The sequence below is a fragment of the Adiantum capillus-veneris genome, chromosome 26 (genome assembly GCF_014529385.1).
Source record: "Adiantum capillus-veneris isolate H3 chromosome 26, ASM1452938v2, whole genome shotgun sequence".
NCBI lineage: Eukaryota > Viridiplantae > Streptophyta > Polypodiopsida > Polypodiales > Pteridaceae > Adiantum > Adiantum capillus-veneris.
In genome coordinates, this window is record NC_140956.1 from 90,646,233 (window position 1) to 90,654,507 (window position 8,275).

Genomic DNA, 8,275 nt, shown 5'->3' on the forward strand with positions numbered 1-8,275 from the left:
AAAGCTTTGCGGAAAGCTTCAAGCTTCTCACGAGACAATGCCTTTGTGAAAAGATCTGCAAGGTTGTCCTGTGTTGGCACATAAGCCAAGCTGATCTCTCCTGCTGAGAGCCTCTCCCTGACATAGTGGTAATGCACCTCAATGTGCTTTGTGCGAGCATGAAAAACTGGGTTCCTCGCAACTGCCAATGCGCTCTGACTGTCAGTGTAGATAGTGTTGGCAGTGTCCTGTCCAACACCCAAGTCAGCCATAAGGCGTCTGAGCCATACACACTCAACCGTAGCTGTGAAGACTGCCCTGTACTCAGCCTCACAACTCGAAGTGGCCACAGTAGGTTGCTTCTTGCTCAACCATGATATACATGAACTGCCAAGCATGAAACAAAAACCACTTGTGGACACTCGCGTGTCAAAACAACCAGCCCAATCTGAGTCCGAAAAAGCATGTAAGTCTGGCGGCAATGATCCCCCCTTGGGATAAAACAAGCCAAGATGTAAAGTGCCACTAAGGTAGCGGAAAATCCTCTTGACAGCCTGCCAATGCTTAGACCCTGGGCTATGCATAAATCTGCTGACCTGCGAGACTGCAAACTGAATATCTGGCCTCGTGTTGCATACATAAATGAGGCAGCCAACAGCAGTTTGGTAAAGAGTGACATCAGCAGGATCGCCAGCATCATGTAGACTCAACTTCAAACCTGTTTCCATGGGAGTGGCAATAGGTTTGCAATCCTCAAGTCCAAACTTACATAGCAATGTCTCTATGTAACTTTTCTGACACAAGGCAATACCACCATCACACTGCTTAAACTGTATACCCAAGTAATGATGCAACAGCCCCAAATCTTTCATCTTGAAAGTAGCATTCAAATCAGCCTTAAATTCAGCAATATGTCTCTCATTTGGTCCAGTGATCAGCAAATCATCAACATAAAGAACCACAATGAGAAATACATCATCCTCACGCTTTACATACAATGTGCTTTCTGTTGGACTGTTACGAAAGCCTCGTTTAACCAAATGAGTGTCAGCTTTCTCATACCAAGCACGAGGAGATTGCTTCAACCCATACAAAGCCTTCTTACATTTGCACACTTTGTCCTCTTGTCCTTTTATGACAAAACCGCGAGGCTGCGTTACATAAACTTCCTCAAATATGTCACCATTCAAGAAAGCAGTAACAATGTCTGATTGATGTACATCCCAACCAAAATGAGCTGCCAATGCACATAGAAAACGCACAGTAGTCATACGACAAGTGGGAGCAAAAGTCTCTTCATAATCTATGCCTTTTTGTTGTGCATAACCCTTTGCAACAAGTCGAGCCTTATGGCGATCGATCTCACCATCCGGCTTGCGTTTCAACTTGTAAACCCACTTCGTACCAATGGCCTTTTTGCCAGGAGGCAAATCACATAAAGTCCATGTGTCATTCTCTATAAGTGCATCATATTCTGATTTCATGGCAGCAATCCAATTTTCTGAATTCTGTGCTTCATCAAAAGACAGAGGCTCCTCAACATCATGTAAACTAGACACAGCCAAAGCATAACAATCTGATGCATAAGATGCATGGCGAGAGCCTGAACGAGTACGACTAGATAAAGGTGCATCCAATTTACTGTCACGCAAAGTGTGCACCAGCCATTTTGGCATACCTCTAGCCTGCTCATTTTCAGCCCTTTCCTCATCAAGTACATCATGTACATCTGCATCAGTAATAGGCTGTTCTAAAACATTTTCAGAAACCCCCATAGGCTGTACATTTGCCTCATTGGAACTTACATTCGTATTTCCACCACTGAAAAGAGGCAACAAAGTGTCATAAATGTCCTGTGAGCTTACATTACTGTCTCTAGTACATGACAGCAAGGGTTGAACAGAATCTTCCACAAACACTACATCCCGTGAAACCAAAATATGTTTTGTTTGCGGATGATACAACCTGTAACCTTTGCTTTCAGCACTATAACCAACAAAAATACATTTGACAGCCTTATCATCCAATTTTCTGCGCTGCACTTGTGGCACCAAAGCATATGCCAAACAGCCAAAAACACGCATGTGCTCAATAGAAGGTTTTCTATCATGCCATGCTTCATATGGAGTAATAGACTGCAAAGCTTTCGTAGGACACCTGTTAAGTACATAAGTGGCACACATGATGGCCTCAAGCCAAAAAGAATGCGGCAAAGCTTGACTTTTGACCATACATCGTGCCATTTCCGTGAGTGACCTGTTTTTCCTCTCAGCAACACCATTTTGCTGAGGTGTATAAGGCACTGTACATTGGTGTTTTATCCCACGACTAGCCAGAAATGCATTAAATTCATGAGACATATACTCCCCCCCTCGATCGGAACGGAGGGTGCCCATAGTACATTTTGAGACATTTTCAGCCATAGCCAAAAATTGTTTGAAGCACATAAAAACTTCGGACTTTGCTTTAAGCGGAAATACCCATGCATGCCTGGAGTAATCATCAATGAAAGTCACGAAGTACAGGTAATTGCCCAAGGACGGAGTTTGCATGGGCCCACAAACATCACTATGCACAAGCTGCAACCTGCATGTGGCCCTAACTGAACCATCCTTTGGAAACTTGGAACGCTGCATTTTACCCAGAATACAGCCTTCACAAACATGTTTGATAGGTGCTTCAAGAGGCGGCAAAGAAGCAACCATATCAGATTTCTGCAAACGCAGCAAACTGGCAAAATTCAGATGACCAAAACGTGCATGCCAAAGTTTTGCATCTGAAATAGCCCTTGAATCTGCAACAGCATTTGCAAAATTTTGTCCACACTTGTCATACAAAGTGAGCTTATACAGCCCACGGCACAAAAGCCCAGATGCAACAATTTCATCACCAAAACTGAGATCATGAACTGTACATCTGTCATCCACAAATTTGACTACAAGTCCAAGTCTAGCAAGTGCGGATACAGACAATAGATTCTTCTTGATCCCAGGTACATAAAGTGCATCAACAAGTGTGAAGGAACTGCCATTAGCAGCAGTGAGCACAATCTTTCCAACTCCCTGAACTGGATAAGAGGCGTTGTTGGCACAAGTGACTGAATTCCCATGAGGGACAGACTCGAGAGAGGTAAACAATTCACGATGTGAGGTAATGTGCTTTGTAGCACCACTGTCGAAATACCACACATGTGAATCTGCAGCAACTGACAAGCATGCATCATGGACAGCAGGATTGTAAGTGCACTCTGCGCTAAAAGCCCATTCTGCATCAACATCAGCATCACAATCTCCTTTCACAGAAGACTCAACAATGGCTGCATTTGTAGTGGAACCAGCATTTGCAGTGGAACCACCCTCTTTCTTCTTAGCCTCTTTGGCCTTCAACTTAGGACACGACTTGATCAAGTGATCATTGGCTTTACAATAATGGCAACGCATCTTCTTTTTGCCCTTATCACCAGAATTGCCAGACGAAGTGCTGCCAGCAGAAGCATTAGGAACAGAATTTTTGCCACTCGCAGCAGAACCATAAGAAGTGGCTGCATTACTGTTACCACCCTTTCTTTGAGAAGCAATAAAAGCCTGTTCAACTGCACGCTGCCTAGTCCTGTTTTTTCTAGAAAGTGACTCTTGCAACAGCAATGTGCATAATGCATCAAACTTGACAACTTCAGGATTTCCTTGGGTCATCAGTCTCCAAGTACTAGCAAAAGTCTGGTAGGAATCTGGTAAGGCATCAAGAACAGTCTGCACAAGGGAACTGTCAGAAATGACTTCACCTGCAGAAATGAGTTGCTCATTGATATCCTTGACACTAGCAAGGAAAGTGTCCATATCATCTTCCTCATGCATAATCTTCGACTCTAGCTCTTTACGCAGCAAAGCAATTTTAGCCTCATTGCGGCTTGCATAAAGACCTGCTAGAATATCCCAAGCCTGTTTTGCAGATTTTGCTGAACGGATGTGAGGAATAATGGTGCGCTTCACAGACAACGCAATCAATGCATGAGCCTGCGCATCCTTAACATCCCAACGAGCTTGTTCTGCTGTAGGCAAAACAACTCTAACAGCTGCAATCCTTGCAGCAAGACCTGCAACATCCTCAATATCGCCTACATCTTCAGAACCAGGACGTACATCAATGCCCTGCACAATGTTCCAGACACCTTTTGACACAAGAACGTGTTGCATCATATAAGCCCACATAGGGTAGTTGTCCCCATCCAACCTGTCCTCAGCAGCAAACATCTTGAACACATCTGTGTTGTTGTTGTCAGCCATGGTAAATGCTGCACCTGATGTGAAAACTGCCCGAAAATAGGAGAAATGGAGCGGGAACAACTTGTGCTATATAGCACAAACCGTAGAAGACTATAAGGCACCTGTTATGCAGAAAACGGCACTGACAAAAAATCTGCACAAAATGACGAAATAACCTGTGCAGTACTGCCCGTAGTGGAAACGGAGGCCGAAATGAGCCCAAATCAAAATTCTGAGCAGACCAAGCTCTTCGAGCTCTCCCAAAATATTTGTCGACCTGCGAACGCTTGCCAAAGCTCACTGAAATCGGAGAAAGTGAGCAGGCGTGTGCTGGAGCAGCTGGCGACTAAGCCCGGGAGGACGTGACCTGCTCTGATACCAATTGTTGGAATTAGGGTTGCAGAGAAACACACACAGCTTGGAGAAGACGAAGGAAGCTCAAGGCACACAATAGAGAGTGTGTTACTTAGTGTGCAATGGAAAGATAGATAGCCCTAGAGTGATGGGCGTATATACAATGCACGGGGGAAAAAACCTCCTAAAGAGGGAAAAAATGCCCCGGCGGTCCTAGTGTGTTCACACACATCACTACCACATGTATATGGTAACAGTATAAAGTGGGTTTACAAGTTAAAATGTAAGTTGGATGGTGAGACTGGTCGCTACAAGGCAAGACTTGTTGCAAAAGGTTATGCACAATAGAGAGGCATTGACTATGAAGAGAATTTTGCTTCCACTTGTTGTATGAGTATTGTTTGTTTCCTATGTGCATTGATAGCCTATTTTGGATGGAATGTACATTAATCAAACATTGTTACTAAGTTTTGAATGGTGAAATATTTGAGAAAGTATATGTAATGTAGCTTCACGATTTTGTCAAGAAAGGAAAGGAAAGAATGTGTCTAAATGCAAGAAAGCTTTATCTGAGTTGAAATTGTCTCCTCGTGCTTGGTATGAGAAAGCTAATACTCAGTTGGTTAAAGAAGGTTTTTGTAACAGTCCAAAAGCACTTTGTATATCAAACGTGAGGGTAAAATATATCTCATCATCGTTTTGTATATGTAGATGATTTGTTGATTAATAGTTTGAATGAAACACGCATTGTTGAATTCAAGGCTAAATTGAATGCTACTTTGAAGATGAAATACTTGGGGCTTTTGCATCATTACTTGGGCATACACTTTAAGCAGTGTGATGGAGGTATTGGTTCATGTCAAGTAAGATACAAAGAGACATTACTATGTATGTTTGGACTTGAGGACTGCAAACCTGTTGCTACTCCAATGAAAACACGTTTGAAATTGAGTCCTCATGTTGTTGAAAATCTTGAGGATGTCACTCTTTATTAGCTACTAGATGCGTTATTTTTGTATACAATACTAGGCTGGATATTCAATTTGCACTCTCATAGGGAAACAAATTTATGCATAGCCCAAGGTCTAAGCATTCACAAGCTATCAAAAGGATCTTTCACTACTTGAGTGGCACTTTACATCTTGGGTTGTTTTATCTCAAGGGGGAATCATTGCCACCAAATTTGCATGAGATTGGGCTAGTTGTTATGACACACAAGTGTCCACAAGTTTTTGTTTCAAGCTCGACAGTTCAAGTATATTTGTGGTTGAGCAAGAAGCAACCTATTGTGGCTTCCAATTGTGACGCTAATCATAGGCTAGTCTCCACAACTACGGTTGAGTGTATATGGCTCAAACACCTTATGTGTGATTTGGATATTGGATAAGACACTGCCAACATCATCTACACCAACAGTCAGAGTGCATTGGTAGTTGCAAGGAACCCAATTTCTCATGCTTGTACAAAGTACATTGAGGTGCATTATCACTATCAGGGAAAGACTTTCAACATGAGAGGTTAGCTTGGCTTATGTGCTAACATAGGGCAACTTTGCAAATCTATTCACAAAGACATTGTGTCACAAAGGGACTTCCTTGAAGAGGAATGCTTAGAGCAAAGGGAGAGCACATTGCCAAGGTGGGAAAGCAACAACAAGTCCAAGACAAGGACTCTCTAGCAATGGAAGGAGGAAGCCGTCTTGAAGATGGGAAATCAACAACAAGTCCAAGACAAGGACTCTCTAGCAAAGGAAGGAGAAAGCCGTCTTGAAGAAACATAAGCTATGTAACGTTTAATGGCCTAGTAACTTGTGTGTAGCGGAAATTAGCACGAACATAGTGAGCATTTCATTAGAATAGATTCCTAATGAGCATAACAAGAGTGCTTGGGTGGAGAGAGCAACAAAAAGCATAACACCTAGTCAGATAGCATGCACAATACTTCAAAAAAGAGAGAAATCAAGTTATTGACAACAGTTTGAGGACCGGATTTACATGGAGCCGGTCCCCCCTCAGAAGGCTTTGTATTATGATTTCTCCCATCAAGAGAGACATTTTACAATACAATTCTTTGTGTTCCTTCAATACTAGCTAGTGCAATGAAGGTGGAAACTTCAAGCATTAAGCAAAACACTTATCAAACACAACATCAATTCCCTCACGGTCTCAGACCCAAGACCTCACACACCTTCGAAGATGGTGAGCCCTAGCGGGGTATGAGAGTAGATTGAGAGGAAGAAGGAGTAGTCTTACGAGAAAGATGTACATCTCCTCATATAATCACTCATATTAGCATAGCATAGCTTAGTAATTAGCATGGTAGAGGAGATGAGCATGCATTGAAGCTTGGTTCTTGGCTGGATTTGCATCACAAAGCCAAGAGTTGTTGGTGTAGGCCTCCCTTCTCACAAGCTTGGAGTAGGTGATAAGCTTTCCATTAAAGCTTGAGAAGGAGAGAGAGAGAGAGTCTTCTTGCTTCACACATAGACTAGTGTGAGTGTGTATGCAATAATGCCTTTGAAAAATCACCCCCCTCTCTCTCTCGGTCGACCCCTCTTGCTATTTGATCTTGCACCTCATTGGACCTCTCCCAGCTTAGCCAATGAAAGTTAAGTAGCATAAGTGATAGCCTTCTGACATGTGTCCCCCTTTCCCCTTTTGAGAGCTTTAGGTAATTAATTAATGCAACTAAACTCTCATTGGACCCCCTTGTCTCCTGGCCAATAGGAATCAAGCAAGCCATTTGGCTGTTGAATGCTCATAGGACCCCTTGGGAGACTGTCCAATAGTCTTCTAGAGAGCTTAATTCTTATTGGTTCTTTTATTAAGTGTTTTTAAATTAATTAAACTAGATTTACTCAAGCCTAATTCTCATTGGTCCACCTCCATGGCCATCTAATAGGATTTGAGTACACCTTGTGGGCATCTGGCCTAGGGAGTTGACATGTGTCCCTCATTCCCTTTGTGTAAAGGAGGCTTGTGAGTGTGTGTGTGTGTGTGTGTGTGTGTGTGTGTGTTTCTCTCTCATCCCCTACTTGCAAGGCTCGACCCCTCCTTTGTAGGAGTCGTGAAGACTTTTGGTACACACACAAAGCATCCAATATTCCTAAGCTTTTGACCTTTGGACACAACTTTTGAATTTTGGAACCTTAGCATTTTGGAAGTCTTAATGGGCTGAACCTTATGGTCTTTAAAGCCCATTGTTGCACATTGTTGTTTTGCAAATGGCCCCCCCTTTGGATCCCTACTGTGGCCGGCGGTCTGCCACCTTAACCAATATTCTAGCTTTTTCTCTCCTGGCACTTCCCCATATTAAATGATTAGTTTAACATGAGAAAATCATTTAGGAGAATTAGATATTAGTTATTATGACAAGCTGCAAAATGTTCTGCCCTTCCAAGACACACAATGTCAGCACTTGGACACAATAGTCAAAGGAGTTCCTAGCTATGTCCACCTCAAAGAACACAATCCCCACTAGAGTTAGGGCAAAATATTGCAAGTGCAAGTCATAGAAAAAACACTACATTGAGAAATCCTCTGTGGAAAAGTAATGGAATGCCATGAAGTAAGGAAGAAGCCATAGCCTAGGAGTAGACCCTTGCCTTAATCTGCAAGGATAAGCAGGCATGATGCAAAGTGCAAAGGGAGAGGCTATCACCATGATGGAGAGACAAGCCA